Below are 18211 nucleotides of genomic sequence, written 5' to 3'. Positions count from 1 at the left end.
GAAAAATCCTCGTCCCCGTTCGTGTTTAACATGCATTTTTTTATCGTGGTCGTGGTCGTGGTCATGCCCATCGTCTTTAGTCGTAGTCGTGAGGAAGATAGTGGCGGTGTAGTGACTACCCCAACGCATACGCACTCGGGGCTCTGCGCGCGCCACTCGTCCCACCACTGCGCCCTGTCTACACCCCCACCGCGCCCGCTTCGCAGTATCCGTTGGATGACAGAAACGGCGGCTCGGTTCGAGGTTAGTTCTGTCCGCGCACGAGTCGAGATAACCGGAGAATTCGTCCTGATATCGTCACGGGACAAGTCGCGACACGAACGAGTAACGATGACCTTTCGCTCGTGTCGGGTGGTGGCACGGTGAGAATCAACCGGTAACCGAGTTTCCACTGGAAAGTCCAGATAAAACGAACTACGACTCGGTGGTGAAGAAGCGTATGCTGTATCTGTGAGTAGAGGAGTTAGACGAAGGAAGAGAGAGAGAGAGAGAGAAAGAGAGAAAACGACGGTGGACCCGGCTTCGTCGAGTGGTAGGTCGAAGCGAAAGAGCTAGTGTCCATTGTGCGAGTCAACGGTGTACTTCGACCAGCGCCATCGTCACTCGCTACCATCGACATGGAAGATACAGAAGCGGAATAGTGTCGTTGAGATGCTGTGAAGTAGTCCCGAGACATGAAGAGAGCGCGACCGTGGGTAAGTAGATTTCCCTTTACCTTTCACCCTTGGTGGCTGGATCGCTCGCGGAGTTATCCTAAGTGGATCCTCGCCTCGAGGGACTCTCTAGGCCAGCGTAACCTCAACCACCGGAGCGAACGTAGTTCGCCACAGCGACTAATTATATTGCCCGTGTTTTGTCGGCCGATTACTTTGCCAAGCAATCGCGGCCGACAGTTTCTCGAGTGCTTCAGCTACGCCACCCGTAATGTACGGATTTCATCCGTGTTTCGAGTATGTGTCTTGGTCGCGTTCTCGTTTTCGTTCTCCTCTGATTTCGTTCACTATTATCTATATGAGACATACTCTGCAAAGGAAATTTATCGAGGATTTTCTCGTATCACGAGATCATTGTATCTCGCGTTATTCCGTACCATTGTTGCGTCTCGTTCTCGCGTGTGCATATTTCCCTATTTCCTAGCGTCTACTCGGTCTACATTCCTACAATAAACGTACTGAAAAGTAGGTGGTAGGATTGTTCGATCAGGGACAGACTATTTTTAATATCACCTCTTTTCGTTGCTTTCTTTTGCTCTATCAAGCGGAAAATCCGTTGAAACGTGCCTTTAAGACTCTCCAAGAGTAGGAAGAGAGGATAGAGGGACAGAAAGGGAGCGGAATTCCGCGAGTCGATCATTCTCTCGGTCTTAATCGCTTCTACCCTTATCAATCTTCGCGCAAAGCGCTGGTTCGATGCACCCGCCTCGACTAGTGCCCCTAACTTTCCTCGCCACCGGCGTCGTCGTATCCACCTTCTTCCGGTGCTCGTGTACGAGTATTTTCGTTCATTGATTTATCGGATTCACTAGTTTCTCGTTTTCTCGCTCGATCACCGTCGGCTGACCCGCACCACCCTCTCCGTTGGTTGCGTTGGTTCGATTTCGTTGCAGCTTCGACGGGTTAAGCCTAGCTCGAATTAGTTAGTCGAGTTACCCGAATTCGATCGATTTGAATTGTGATAAATCGCAAGCTATGATTTACTTAGCACGTAAAAGTTCACCTTATATCTTTTTACTAGCGCGGATCTGTTACTTACGCGACTTGAAATATCGTAACCCTAATCCAATTCACGCCTCTTTGCTAACGTTATTTACCCTACTTCAACTGCTCTAACTTAAATCTCACCTAAACTCCCTCGCTAATAACAATCTGTTATTTACTTGGCACACGTTTTCATTAAGCTTCGAGTAGTTCACGTTCAAGAAATCTGAAGCGCTTTACCAATGCGAATTTATCGTTCTTCTTCACTCGAGATATTCTTTCGACTTTCAAGCTAGGTCGAAGTTCTTTCAACTACGTGTATTCCTTGATACGAACGAAACAACAGATGTTAGGTAAGAGGTTATTTCCACTTTCGTGCTTGTTGATATCGGTTACCTAAACCGAACCGACTGTTTTTCTGAACTTCGTGTTCGACCCTCCCTACACACAAAATCTTTCTTATGTTTACAACCGACACAGGTAGTGGCGTAATATGAGACGTAAAATCTGTAAGACGATACGCTTCCAAATAGCAAAACGCATAATACTTATTCAAAAAAATAAAAACATTTGTATACATACTGAACTCGTATCTCGTTTCTGGCAGGAATACATTTACGCCACTTTTCATAATACAACGAACGTTCGTACGGATATAATCGCTTTCTTAGATTTTATATATACATTTTCCTTTAAGTATCCACTTGAATCCACTCGACTCGCATTCAGGTAAGTTGATTGATCCGAACGAAACTTTACCCTCCGCTTGTTTTTCTTCGTCTGACCCTCTCACCGCAGGATAACCTCCTTTCTTTTTCCACCTTCGATCTTCTCCTCGGCCAAGTTCTAAGCCTTTTCCTGATGCTTCAACATGGACGATCGAAAGAAGGAATCGCGATGGCAATGTCGTTGGGCGTACCGAGCGCTTATCGGCGTTTCGTGCACGCAGACTATCGATTCCACGCGACAAGAGGCCGCCCGCTACTGCCGCCGCTCAGGCTGACTTGTAAACCAGCTAGTACGAGCTCGTAGAACCGCCTCGTTCCGCTCGTGACAGCACGCGCCTTGTCTTTGCATACGCGCCTCCTCTGACTATCATGTTGCGTGGTCAATAACCTCTTCCCGAACCATGTCAAATGTATACACCCCCGCCTCTGGATCGTAGCGACGAAGAGTGGTTGATTTGTAAGAGTAATACGGATATAACGAGGAGTCGACGCGTCGTGATTTTGGTGATCGATGCTACGTAGTTGGCAGCGTGATTTCGGCGATCGTTATGGGTCGAGGGGTGGGAATTCTCGGCGGCTGCGGTCACGGATATATCGTAAGTTCCGGAATCTCGCGGTCACCTCGGCTGGATAGTTCCGCTAACCTGCAATTTCTGATTCGGGACTATTAATAACGCGGTCACAGATCATTGTTGTGTCGCTGGCTTTCCATTTTCTGAATTGATGATCGTTCCGTTGGGGCTCGAGATAGGTTTTATTTTATGATTGATGTTTTATGTCGTTGATCTCGTGACTTTGTCGAGTTTGCCGCGCTCGTTGTTTCGAAATTCGATATTTACAATTTATATCGTGTTCTGAATTTTTTCTCTCATGATGTGCTGTACGTACTAAGGGCTTCGTAAATCAAATTTATCAACGCTGTAACAACGTTGCAGAGATGATTTACATTAACAACAATAGTTTCCCTAATTTCCATCGGGGATCAGGTAATGGTAATTACGTGCGTTAATCAGATTTTCAATTAATCTCCATGTACGATATCGGTACGATAGATTTCCAAGTATAATAACGCGTGCTATTTACTATCGCATAACCTAATTTTGTAACCAATATTATCGTATACTTTGTTCTTTAAAAATTATAATTTAAACAAGGTTTTCATACAATTTTCAAATTACGGTAAGACGAAATAACGAATACAGATATCGTGATATTACGAGTCCAATATAGCAAGGAATATTCTGCTCTGCGAAAAATGTTCTTATACCACTTATTTTTTAATTCTGTGCGCTAAGTACTCGCATAATCCTACAATTTCCGTTTATCCTCTAAACGTTTATTCGCCCTATTCTAATAGCCAGAATTTTTCAGTTTCTGAAGAGCCGTACGTCTTTCGTTTATATACCTATGCTCGCGACCCTCGGAATGTTTTATCGGCTAACACGAGACAGAATTTTCAGAAAAATTATTTTTCACGGGTCGAATGCGCGTAGGGCCGAATTAACATGTAATTATTCAACGGTTCAACGTGGTCGCGTCACTCTTCCTCGGCATTAAACGTTTCCCTTTTTGTTAATTTATTCGTATGTGATGTTATTCTAGCCTTGGCCCGGCGCCATGCGAATTTCGCAGGTAATATATTATCGCTTACAGCCATTTATTGCGCTAATTACACAGATGCGCGCGCTTTCCACCTCCGTACGATACACATTCGTCGTGGCAATATTTTTGCCAGCGATTTCTCAGGCTCAGATTTTTCATCGACCACCGACATCGCATATGTGTCCGACGTTTAAAAAAAAGACGCGATACGAGTTAAATTGCTGAAAGCAGAATGATAAAACGTATCTCACTCGGCCCCCAATTTTATCGTTACTTCCCTTCGATCTAAGTTCGTCGTCTTTTACTTTCGTCTCTTTTCGCTATTTTAAAAATACAAAAAGGCACCTGATGAAATGTACATGAATGTACGTTGGGATTCTAATGGACATATGCGTAGTCCTTCGTCGCGTCGCTCGTCCTTTCGAGCGTTAATTCAGTTAATATTCGTTAATAACCTTCGACGTCGATGCGATTCTAAAGCTATAAATATAAAAGAAGAAAATATCAAATGACTTTATTACAGAAATTATTCGATAGCTTTTGGTAAAAGTATCTCTACTTTAGAAGAACGCTGGATTTTTCTGTGTAGATTCGAAGATATTTCTTATTTAAGGGCAATCGGCCATTCTCCGAATCAATTAAAATGTAATTGAGATTTATATCCCCTTTAAAGTAAATTTATCGAAGAAATCTGTCTTAACAGAAGGAAATTGTCCGAAGAAATACTATAAACACGAAATTAGTAGAATAATTGACTCGTTTAGCAAATTACTACCTCGAGCTTCTTTTAAGGGTTATAAAGAGTTTACTTAATTGAGATGGCGAGATGTCTTTTAATTCAAAGCTGGTTAAAACGAAGTTTGATTTAAATGAACTTGATAAAGATTTGCTAAGTTTGTATTTCTGCCGACCATACTGAAGCACACGAAAGTGATTTTAATCCTCTCTGGTTTTAAAGCTACGCAACATTCAATACGAAATAATCATGTCTCTTCGTCATAGACAATCCATACAATGAGATGACAAACAAATATTTCGATGAAATGTATAGAAAATTAGGGAAAATTGCCATAAGAAATACTATCGTGATCAAATATTTCAACGACCAGTTTCAGTTCAATTATTATATATAAAATTCACTATCTCCCATTCCGTTCGAATGCCCTGCAGCAGTCGACAGAAAAATGTTTTTGCGCGAGAAGTGGAAACAACACTCAGCGAATTAAACAAGTCGACCAAATTGAAGTGCAATACGAAATCAACTTTAACTTATTTAGCAATTACTTTCCACTGAAAATTTCAGTTATCGAGGAACATGGACCAATATTTTCGGTCAAACATACAAATTTACAGTTCGTTGTTCATTTCCACTGAGCTGCGATCAGTAAAAATCGCCATGAACCCGTCGTTATAACAGGAAACGTGTTAATTCGTTAAAAAGTACAGTATCGTACGTTGGATCGCAAGCGGCAAGCAAACTGATTACAAATCCTATGACCATGGTCACTTCTCGTTATTTCGCGCTTACACAATAGAATCCGTTATCGTGGGTTTCTTCTATCGCAAACATACGCGATTCGTCACAATATGCTGTGACATAGGTAACTGCTATCATCATCAATCTGTTCGCTTCTTCACAGTTTGCGGTCGCCTGTAATCCTCGTGGCGGATCGCTATTATAACTCCTTTTCTCGTCGCCATTATCGATCATCATTTTTCAAGCTGCCGCGCGAACTATCGTACAGCGTGATGCAATCGAAGATTTACGTTTTCGTCCAAAAAAGCCAATCGACGCTCGTGATATGTAAGAAAATATGGCTGTAGCGTGATCTCGTTTCTCATAAATATTACGATCTTTTCTCGATGCTTCCTTGAGAAATATTACTACGATAACTATGCAAGACAATTTTTATGAAAATGACTTTTTCAATTTCCTCTCTTTTTTCCCGCTAAACAAAACAGCATTTAGAGGGGAATCACTTTTTCCTAAAAAATTATATTTAGACACGGAGAGGATGTATTTGTACGAACAAAACAATCGAATAAGAAAGGATTTATCCTCCTGTTAGCGAGTATAAAAGGATCGTCACAGTTGCATTACCACAACCAATCGTGTAAACGATAATCGGCGTGTGAGCTACGTTTTGTTAGGTTTTCGACACTTGGATTTATGATAGGATTTCGCGTGAATCGCTGTTGCGTCTCTAATCCGATGACAACGAGAAGCGACGTCTATAAACCATTCTAGCCTAAAATTTTTAACCGTTTGAAAACTCGATAATGGTTCGACTATCACGAGTCCATGGAAAGCTGTGTGTCAGGTGATATACGTGTACACATCTCTGATATAGATCCGTACGTCAGCAAAATATAGGAGGATTTTTCAAAACTGCTTATCAGAGCGTAGAGATCTTTATTTAAAAAGCAGCTTGCTAAATGAAAGAACATAAAGAATCAATTCGAGATTAGCATCGATAGAAGCTCGAGTTCTGTTCGACGATTAGGAGATACAGTCGTTCGTTCGATTTATCACGATCAACCGATTCGTACAACAAATGGAGGGTCTCGGTCAACCAGCTAATAAAGATCAATTTCAGTAGTCTCGATCAGGGGACACATTAGTCAGTCTGACTCAGAACACTCCAACAACCGATCTCATTCAGGAAACTCCCAGTCAATTAGGACTGGGTGGTCCTTCGGGTCCTAGACGGCACGTTGCCTCGCGTGCAATAGCCAAGGTCAGTAGGTAAGAGGGTGGCGACCATGCCGTGTCTCCCTAGTAATAATTTTGGGAAGTCTTGTGTACAACTCTAGGTCACTGGTATCTCCCATTACGTTGTATCCATTTCGAGGAAATACGACCCGGTTGACAAATACTGTCCTACATAGAATCCACGCGATATGCGCAGTCGGTCGCGTGTGTGTTCGTGTACGCACACGTGAAAATCTGGCACGATGATGACACAAATAGAGAACCGACCTAGAATTCGATCGCGCCACCACCGTCGAGCCGGCCGCGTTTTCCGGCCACCTCGTCGATCGAACCTCGGCCAAAGCGGACCAGCTTTGGCGATCGTACATGACACGTGCACGCCATCGTCTAGATTTTCCTCGTCTATCTTCTATCGAACACGCTCGATCGTCATTCGCGATAGGTTCCAGTACGTTTCAACGAGTTTCGATCTAGGAAGTTCGAGCTCTGTTTTATGAACACGATAGGCTAGCAAGCTGGACATTTCGTGAACAGGAATTTTAGATTAATCGGAGATCGCTGTGTTAGTGTTTTGAGGGGCGATCGATACGAAAATTTTAATGTTAATTAATCTAGTTAGTTACTCGTTGCTGTATGTTTTGTCAAATACGAAATATTAAAATACGTGATCAGCTCGGATCTATCTAAATCTCAGGTATTAAAGTTGATCTTTATCGAGTTATTTGTACAAATAAACCTTCGTACGATGTTACGATATTGCATTTTCAGCGCAGGATTTCGATTGGCATCTTTTATATGTCACATTATGAAAAGGAGAATATCGAGATGATAACCTATCGTTATAGATATCCGCTGTATATTTCCCTCGCTTGTCGAGGAGGAAGGAATTTCCCTTTGCCTTTATTTTTATCGAGGGAAAGGGTCGATGCAGCTTTCCGGGAATCCGGTATTTCACTCTAAAAGTAAAACTCGATCGTCGACTTTACGATTCTGCGGAAGGCAGGCACGAAGTCACGTTGGCAGGTGGTTCGTGGCGAACGTTGACCGGGAACAAAGTAGTCTGTAACCCACTCGAGCACATTGGCTGAGGTTACAACCACTTGTAGATTATTTTTTATCATCATTTCGACCACTGTTATATTTGTTATATACCACTGTTACATGTCAGTCTTTTAAAATTTGAATATTAATTCTTTCCTTGTAAGGACATTAAATAAATCGAATACCGAGGGTCTAGAATGTTTACGTCTCTTTACGTTATTGCTTTTATTTCGTAGAAACATCGGGGAGACTAGAATTTTAGATTTATATCGCTCTTAAATCTCCTTCGCATCTTTGTGTTTTTCGAATTGTCAGAAACCATCCTTTTCCATTGGTTTTTCTATTTTTTTCTTTCGCGTTAATTCAAAGCGAACGCGCGATGAAAAATTGTTTCTCGCTAACCATGAAAGCAACATCTGCGATGTACAGACTAATTCTATCTTGTCAACGAGTTAAAAAAAAGAAACAATGGAAGGATTGAGTAGAATTCAGCGAAAAGAATTATCACGCCTTATAACACGCAGGAGACACATTTCGACAAAGAATTTGAAAACAAAAACCACGACCACTCTATCGCGGATAAAAAGAATTTGTATTTGTTCTTACGGCTGTATGATATCTTCGGATCCGGCACAGTCATATTTGTATGCAGTTTCGATGGAGCGAAGTTGCTTTCCATGGGAGGAGAGAATAAAAAAAGATATCGTTTGCGTGGTTTGGATAAGTCCAGAGAAGACACAATGATCCCTCGGCGAGAGACGAGGGTTTTCAAATTTACATTTAAAAAGTCGGTGTCCCAGATTCGAAGGGTAATTTAAGTACCTTTAAAATTTGCGGCTAACGACCTTTCCATTTGCCAATAGGTTCAACCATCACGTTCCAAAGTGACGGACGTTTTTCAGGATCATTAATATTCCGTTATCGATCCGCGTAATTGAAGGAAATTTTGTGTACAGTTTTGATTAACGCCGGGACTCTTCTTATGACAGGAAGGCGGTTTAAAGTTGTAAAGAAGGTGCGGAAATTTGATGCTCCATTCCAGTAGTTGAAAGTTTTAACGAGTACAAGGATACGATTTCCTAGTGTCATTTTGTAGAAATTGATGAAGTTAAGAGCATTGGGCCTTTGGGATATTCTATTTATGATAATTCCACTCGTTTGATGCTTCGTAAATATGAAATTCTAATTCTAACTCGTCTTACAGTGTGGTTGGTCAGTGTAAGTGAAACAGGTCAGTCATTAGTCGGGCATCGATTTCGCTTTCTTCTACGTTTAAATTTTCCAACTCCATTCTATAAACATTAATCAAACGGTACGTATATATTTTGAAAATATACGGATTTAGTTTCGCGATCAATAATGTATAAACGTACTGCCAGTTACTTGCATCATTTACTTAACATTTTCTTATTCTATTTTACTCGTATACACCGACCTAGTATTAACTGTCTGCCCTCGTAGTTCGGTTCTTCGAGCTTCATCGTTATACAGAGGCTCATCAAGAAGTCAGCGTTACACTTAGGGATCGCTGCTTGTTAAATCCACCCTGAAAATGTGAACCACCAGGCAGTTAATTTACAATGCGAGTTTTGCGGCAATTAACGGTATCTCAGCAGTCTGTAACCACTTCCGAGCGCTGTGACTCACGTGTTCAGGTCGATGGTTCTACAAGCTAGATTATAACAAGGCAATTGCTATTGAACAGGCGACGACCACAGCCTAGTTAATTATTAGCCCTTCGCGGTCCGAGTCGCATTCGATATTTCATTTCGATTGGTTCGTATTCAGTGATTTACCCTCAATGACTGTTTGACTAGTAGTTTTATATTTTTATAATCGATGACGTATCAATGTTTAATATATAGGGGGATATATATTCTTGAAGCTTGCGAGAATATTACGCAACATTTCATACGGGAATGCGAAGAAGTTAGAGTACCTTGGTGTTTATGGGATAGGAACCGAGTAGTAATTTTCACATTTTCATATTATTGCATTAATTGGACTACGCTATGTATTAGAGTTGCCCAATGATACAAACTAGAAACAGCGAAAACCTTCTACTAATATTTGCTTATCATTTGTGGGTTATCGTAATGGGCAGCACAGCCTTTGAGTCTAGTTTTCCCTTATCTGGAATTTAACGACCATCTACGGAGGCAGTATTTCTCCCGTTCTCTATTTATACCTCGTTCGATCATTATCCGTCCTCTCTCTCTCTCTCTCTCTCTCTTCGTATTTCGTGTATTCTTTACTGTACACGTAGGTGTACACAGACACGGAAGAAAAGCAAACAGAGAAAGAGAAGAATGAAAATTCTAGCGGCTTCTTTTAAAGTTGAGAGCCGCACGTTAACCTATAAATCCGCAGTTGCTTCAAAGTGGGCATTGCGCCCGGGAAAGGGGGTTGTGATTAAAGCGCGGCAAGAGCCGCTGGAATCTCGAATTGTAAATCTACTAGGTAATCTGATAATTGCGGATTACGGTAATGAGATAGATAAGCGTTTAAGCAGAAAATAGGTTCAATGTACGGGTTAAACGTGTTGGAGTTCAGATCGCGTACATTGAGTTTCATGCTCGAGGAAGCGGTGAATATTTCAAGAGAGACTCGACCAGCCCACGAAAATTTCTGGATAGACTTCCGAATTGACTTTCAACCGTGTTAGCTACAGCTGCGCGGCGACATTTGAAATTGTAATATTTTAAGAATATTTGATAGCCAGTACGACGCGGAGGCATCCTACAAGTTTCTTAGGGCTGAACGAATAAAACGATCGAATAAATAACAAACCCGTTGAATGGCTTCTCGTTCAAGAGGAAAGTATCAAGCGCTCGAGGTAAGCCGCTCGTTAGACGTTTATAAGCAATTTGCTCTTTTCTTCTTGTTAACGTTTACAGCGATTGCGAGGAGTGGATTTCGGAAAAAGAAAAGATTCAGACGTTTATTATTACATTATGGAGATTAAAAGTTTGGACTGTGGCCTTTGTCGATGTTTCATTCGATAAAAAGTTCCTAATGTTTCCAGCGAGCTTTTGTTTGCGAACGAGGGCAATTTATATTATGTTATCTCGTTCGATCGGTTTCGAAGGAACGTGAGTGCTATATTTAGTATGATAGAATATTCGAAGCAAGGGTTAATCTCTATCAGCGATTAAGGTATTTCAATTGCAATAGTTAAATTTTTAGAATTACGTCCGCCGTTAGAACATTTGGATTTTACGTGTTGTGCCTTATATCTGCAACGTTGCTTTTAAACTGTTAACTATTTTGCACGATACGAGCACGAAAATCCATTACAGCTAGCTAATTCTGTATGCCCGCGATATCTAAAGTTTCTTACGATTTAAACTACGCGCTGAACTGAGAACCGCAGAAGCTGGTGGTCATATCGATTTACGAGGTCGTTTACATGTGGCAGAAAACCGCAGAAGATAATGAAAAATATAGACGAAAGGTAGAAGTTTGGACCGAATCCAAAATAATTTTTCAACGTATCCATTTACCGTCATTTATACTGTTTACGATGTGACGTCAATGAAAATGGCGAAGTATAATAATCGGGCTGCTTTTGTACTAAATTCGATTTTTACGAACAACGTAACGAAGATTTTCAATGCCGTGAAAAAATTCCATATAAATAGGATTATCGTTTGCAATGCACGAAACAGTTTGTAAAAAAATTCTCGTTGTTTTGCCACTGATCGTAGCGACATAAAACGTTAGCAATAACCACGAATTCCGTATCTGACGAATCGCGGGCAAAGGTTAATTAAAAACGCACACATCGCTGTACCGTTCTATGGAAAGTTAAAAATGTCCGGGAATATAGCATTAACAGCGTTTAAACCAAGTTTATCCGAACCGGTAGATTTTTTAACAATCTTACGATGTACGAGAAAAATAGCCTCAGGGTGCTTTTCTGTTGGTTACGCTGTATGCGCGACTCCTTTAAGAGGAGACATGAAAGCCCTCTCAAAGTTGCTGCCTGAAGAACACGTCGTGTCGTGAGCTGCTTTTCAGGTATTTTCCAAGCCAGTTGGAAAATACGGAAATTCCGTCTGCATTAAGGTACAAACTCGCAGTGATTACTTTCATATAGTTGGAGCACCAAAGTCGACTAGATGTTTGCTGGTAATAAAAAATATTTATCGCTACATTAATTCAATTATATTATTACTATTACTACTAAAAGACAGTGAAAATAATAGCTTTTATGCAAAAGTTGTCAGTTCAACATAAATGAAGACCGCCGTGGCATTAATTAGAATTTTACTCAAAATGCATTTTCGCTCGAACCATCCAACCTCTTATTCATCCTTCGATCGTTTTATCCCATATAATATGTTCTTGGAGACTCCAATTACGTGTAACTGTACGACACATGCTCACCGAGACGATACAAGATGCTTAATCAATTCCTAGTTAGTTGTTCAAATAAAGGATCGATTCGAGGCTCGAAAGCTCGGAACTGCGAATACCTGGTTCCGTAATTGCTTCTCTCGAGCGAGCACGACGTGGTACGGACCGCACGAATGTCGTTATTCGCGATATTTACCAAATCAGGGGTCCTTTTACAACGAGAAGAAAGAAATACTCGTAGGAAGGAATCGATTTCGAATTACTGGAGAAAGGTTTCTTAAACCTTTTCCATTGCTGGCCCCAGTTATGTACGTAGATCGGTAATTAATCAAAGAAGTTTGATCTTAAACGATTCTTTGTTATATTTACTATTCTATCACTTATTTACCACTTAGTAGAACGAAATATATTGACGAGATAAATATGCTTATTTAGTTTGCAAAAGAATTAAATCTTGACTGAATATTTGATATAACGCGTTTTTCAGAATTAATATTGTATCATGATTATACGATCTTCAATGATAAAGACGTCGTTTTGCGATAAATACGTAGTATAATACGTTACAAGTGTGTCTAGGACCATTTTAGAAATTGCTGGAAATTTTGTACTAATTCGGAGTAAAAGTCCATTTAATCGATCTTTTAAAAAGCTCTTATTTCATATCTATCTCGATTGATAACTCGGTGAATTCTTCGTGATCCTTTAGTAACAGATGATTGACATTTTTCATTTCGCTGGTGTATTTCGTTGTGGCAGATGCACAAATTTTCACGATCCGGTAATTCTGTTACGCAAGCCAGAGTTTAAGAAGCTCTGTACTGGAGGATCAAAGTTGAACTTTTACCACAGCCGTAGGTTGTATCGTTTGCGCCCAACAGTACTTCAATTAACTTTAATTCGATGAAACGACGGAATCGAATTGAGATAAAAATGGACGCCGACGCGACAACTTTCGATGTGAAATATTTCAAACGAATCGACGTACAGACGTCGCGTCACTTCGTTTCGCACGGAATTGGATTAAAGCGAGGCCTTTCCTTTTTCCCTAACGAAAGTTCAGAAGAGAGCGGAGAAAAAGTAAAAATCATTTAACGAATTTGAGTTACGCGATTCGCTTTTTGGCTGCTACCGGAAATTGCTTTTGATGCGACCTAGACACGACCGAAGGATGAAAAATTGTGAACCAAAGTAACACGCGGTGCTTTTCGAATTGCTCTTTGCGAAAGAAGAAAAATATGCAACTTCGAGAGTTAATAATTTGATCTATGTATTTATTAGAATATGTTCCAACGATATTTCATTTTCTTATCGTATTCTTTATAAAAATTCTCCTACAGGTGTACGTATTTAAGAAATCATATATCGGATCGGTCGACAGTTAATACATTAATCACGGTTGAACGGAATTGGAATGTCACTTCAATAGCTCCTTTGATACGGTTTCATGGAAACCTCCCAGAGATCCTGTCACGTATTATCAAGTCTGTGACAGTAATTCGCTATCGGCGGAGATTCCAGCAACCTTGATACTCCCTCGGAGATCTCTTCCTACCGCGAAACATTAGTAGCAATGGAATTCGCTGGATTGGAAAAAAATTGCGGGCTCTTAAGATTGGAAAATTCAATTCGTATATTAATTTATTGTAAAATCGTCGAAATACGATATAATTTCTTGTACGGTATATATCACGTTCAACAATTTATTCGTCAACGTTCGTGTTAAACGTAAGAGCGAAAGATAAAAATTCCGGGAATCCAAAACACCGAACCAAATACGGAATTGGTTATATTGAAGCTTCATCACGTCGTTGGTAAACTTCACGAGCTCTGAAGCACATTCTCTCCTTCATCATCGATCAATCCATTTGTCATGCGTTAGAATTAACAAACCAAATAATGTCACAATAGTTCGAAGGTTTCACAGTCCGTGCGAAACATCGATACTTCGATAATTTCGGAGAGCATTTGGTTTTCCATTGTGACGCTTGTCAGTAATACATTCGATGATCGTTTAAAATCATCGAATGAAAGAACGATCGTATCGTTTTCTTCAACGAGTTTTGATAATTTTACCTCTCGCATTAACGTTGAAAATTCTACATAAAATATTTAAATTAATTACGTAGCTTAATTTCAACTTCTGCCTGTTTATTCCCGTTGTTACTTTTCCTATGCAAGTTTCGGAGATACCTATCGAACATAGCCACTTCGCTTTTGCTATGGCTATCAGCCAAGTTGGACTCATTTTTCTGCTAAATTAGGCAGGGAGGTAACATGCATTTGAAGATGAGAATTTGGACACGATGCAGGAATAAAAAGTCTGTATTTTTAGTTTGTCCCAGTTAAGTGCAATTGTTAAATATGCACACGTCAGTGGCGAAGTCACGAAAGCGTATAATTAGAAAATATTCGCGAGCCGTAAAACTTCCGGGAAATTCGACACGACACGGAGGAATATAAGAACACGTTACACGAGTCGTAAAACTATGAAATTAAAAGAATCGAAACGACAAACTTGCAGAGGGATTTTATTGGATTTTGTCTCTCGATAAAGTAATAACTTGAAATAAATACGATTATAAAAGTATTATATTAGGTGAATATAAATATAAAGATGAATTCGATTCATTTAAGCATACTTTAACGTGCAGCTGAACGCTGCATCACAGATATTTCTCCAAACACCAACATATTTTATAATCCTCCTCTTCTTTTTCTTCCGGAATCAGAAACTCAACCAAGAAAGTTTAACCTTTGGATGAATTTCCCATTGAAATACGATGAAGTATACTATGTACTTTGAAATAGATACTCTTTACCGCTTCTATCTGCAGCAAACTATCAATAAGACTTTAAAAATATATATATACCAGGTGATTCGCAACCGATGGCACAATTGGGTACAGATTGATTCTGTGAGAAAAGAAAGGCGAAAATACAGAGTAAAATGTTTGAAAAGATTTTATTCCATATTTTCGGCTTATTTTCTCTCTTAGAATCACTCCATACTCGGTTGTACCACCAATTACTGACCGCCCTGTATATCCCTTTACCTACAATCTATAGTCTATTGCAATAAAAAAAGAATAAAAGACATTAGATACAAATAAAATGTAGAAAATCTGGAGCATTCGTAAAGAATCGAGTATTACTAAAATGAAACTCACAGCTTGGGGAATGTCCGCGATTTTGCCATATTCCTAGCTTTTCGACGGAATCATCTATCTCCGCGACGTTCCATTCGAGGAGAAATATCGATATTCCGGTTGAAGTGTAACCAGACAGTGAAAGAAAAAAAGGGACAGACGGAATCTTCATTTTCCACGCATTAAACACCTTTAGAATCGACAAGGCACGGAGTAACGTCGCGAAAAATGATCACAAATTCATAGCAATCGCGTCCTACAAGACGACTGTACTCCGTGTGAAAAGACTCGCCTGTCATTCACCGTGAAAAGAGGAGCACTTTCTATCAGCGAGAAAATATTTTTGACTTTTCGCAAGTAACGAAAAATGGTGACAAATTCGATGAAATCGCGTCGCGATCGCCGATCATGGCTCGTTACGATTCACCTCCTATGGAAAAAAGCTTGGCTCTCGTCGGCTCTGTGAAACAACGAAGGGTTTTGGACAAAGGGTTGAAGATTAAATTGCGCGTAATCGATGATCGATATCCCTATAAATCAAACCAACTGACAAAAAGTGCGGACTTGCCGTTGATTCTCTGGTGGTCTCGTAAAGTTTCCATTTAACAAGGGAACGCGGCTGTTCGATATCGTAACGGTACGAATCGAACATGGGACAAATGCAAAGTTCCGTTCGTCGGAATACCGCGGTACTCGATAGAGAGTTTTGCTGGTTCTACCCATTCGTGACGATCGTAGATTTGCCGATTTTTCTTATTTCCTTTTTGAAGCGTTTTGGCGAGAAGCGTTTCGAGAAACGTGGCTCGGGTGGGGAAATTGAAAATCAAAAGAGAAATTTGCTCGCCTTCGTTCTTTTTAAAGGGCCGTCCAAAAGGCTGAGCTTGTGTATCTTGACATAACGAAGGTGGCGTGTGTCTATAGGCAATTCTTGTAATAGCGCTTTTCATAGCAGGTTGAACTTCTCTTGAAACGCGTGAATGAAAAATGATAGTTATTTTCGTGGAAATACCGCGGCTATGTCAGAGGAAAGGTGGTATAGAAGATTGCAGTTACAAATTATTTTATCTTGCGCGTACAGTAGGTAAAATCTTGTATATTAAGTTGATGCATACGAAATATCATTCCTCCTAAATACAATTTAGAAATTAGATATTTATATTACAATGCTAATGCATTCCAAATTACGCAACAGTTGCATTTAGAAGCTGTCTTTTACACAGTTGTCTTTTAGAAGCTCTTGCAAGTTTCTGATACGTGGTTCGTTATTGACGAGTAGTAAATAGCTGCCGAAGGAAGTAATTTTCGAAACTCTAATTAAAATACTTAATTAACAAAAAATACCAAAGTGAAAATACACATTCTTATCTTCAAAAACGTCTACGAGCTTCTAATCGAATAAAAGATATTGTTTAAACTTTCAATCGTTTTAAAGTGACTCTGCTACAATTAGTAACTCAAATATTTTGAAAATGAGAACATGAGAACATCCACTCTACGTGTAAAAATATTTGTAAAGACGTAGAAAAAGATTTGTTCCGTCTAAGACTTGGTTTCGACTAAGTTTCGACTTATTTTTGCATATAGCATACGCTCTTACCATGTATTACCGACTATAAGCTTTTTCCGATAGTGAAATATATACAATAAAATTTAGAAGAATTTGTTAAAACTAAAATTTACGCAATAACATCGGAAATAACGTAAAACGATAGCCTAGGACGTTTAAATTCAACAAAATTCCCTAGCTCACCAGCTTCTTGCGATAGAATCACGATTTCAATCTCTTGGATTAGGCATCGTCATCGCAAGTGGCATTCGATTGTGCCATTTCGATGACTCTTGGCAACGATTCACGCGGAAATCGGCTTACACGGAGAATGGGGACATCGAACCTTACACAAGTGCCTTCTGGATTCGTTTCCAGTGAAAATGGGGAATGTCAGCAACGTTTCTATCATTTTAGTATTTGATCGAGTGCATCGAAAACAGATAGTTCTTTCATTGAATTCCTTTCGACTCTTATAATGAGAGTGAAATGACGTTCACCGTTTGACATCGGATGTCGTTTCAAGTGTAGATAGAAAATAGATGGAACGAAATGCGAAGTAGATCTTTTCATTTGTCTAAGAAATAATAATACTCGATCTTATGAAATATCATAGCAAACAGTACTTGAACTATTTTAGTTCTTTACTATGGTATCATGCTAAAATAAACAATGGTACACAAAATATGAAATTCCTTCTATTGTCAATATGTTAAAAATGCAAACAAAGATCCATCAAGTTGTCAGACATTGAACAGTATCAAAGATCTGAATAACTGACTGTAAAGTAGCAGATAGACGCAAGCCTATATAAACGAAAGGGGAATGGAATTGAAAGAAACGCTGAAGGGCTCTCGAGAGACAAGATATATATGTTCAAGGATGTACATAACTCGATAGGTAAAAGATTTTGAGGCTACCGGCAAACAGTCTTAGATTGGAGAGATCTTGCTTGTCCTCTTGCGTTAGTCAACGAAGGATGCTTATCTTGTAAGTCTGTTTCAGCGATTGAACAACTTAGTGACCGGAATTCTTTCAAAAACTATTTTCTTTTTTTCTTATTACGGTAGTTTAATGATATAGATAATTACGTCCTTGTACAACTTATGATTGGAATTTAACTAGTTTATACGGTTTGGTGAAAGGCGAAGGAAAACAAAGACGACTATGAGGGATGGACTTTGCCAAGCTGTCACAGACTTATGGTCTCTTGACAGACGTGAATCGATAAGCCATGGGAACCCGCAAACTGGCGCCCTATTGCGTGACGCGAGGAATTCCAGGCTCGTGGCTGAATATTCCACCCTCTTAGCACCGACAACAGTTCCATCAACGTCAACGTGTCGCCATCACCGTGTTTTCATTTTTCATTGCAG

At 39.9% G+C, this 18211-nt stretch overlaps 1 protein-coding gene across 3 annotated transcripts in view; it reads left to right on the top strand.

The window, feature by feature from the left end:
- Positions 1 to 218: 218 nt before the first annotated feature.
- Positions 219 to 18211, top strand: part of LOC100645537 (potassium voltage-gated channel protein Shaw) — a 46416-nt gene continuing 28423 nt past the window's right edge. For all 3 annotated transcript variants that reach the window (XM_003400313.4, XM_048411573.1, XM_012315459.3), the window contains exon 1: positions 219 to 695. The gene's annotated coding sequence lies outside the window, so the exon portion shown is untranslated. The remainder of the gene's footprint in view (positions 696 to 18211) is intronic.

Source organism: Bombus terrestris, chromosome 13, assembly GCF_910591885.1.
Source record: "Bombus terrestris chromosome 13, iyBomTerr1.2, whole genome shotgun sequence".
In the NCBI taxonomy this organism is placed as follows: domain Eukaryota; kingdom Metazoa; phylum Arthropoda; class Insecta; order Hymenoptera; family Apidae; genus Bombus; species Bombus terrestris.
This window is presented reverse-complemented; position numbering and strand designations above follow the sequence as displayed.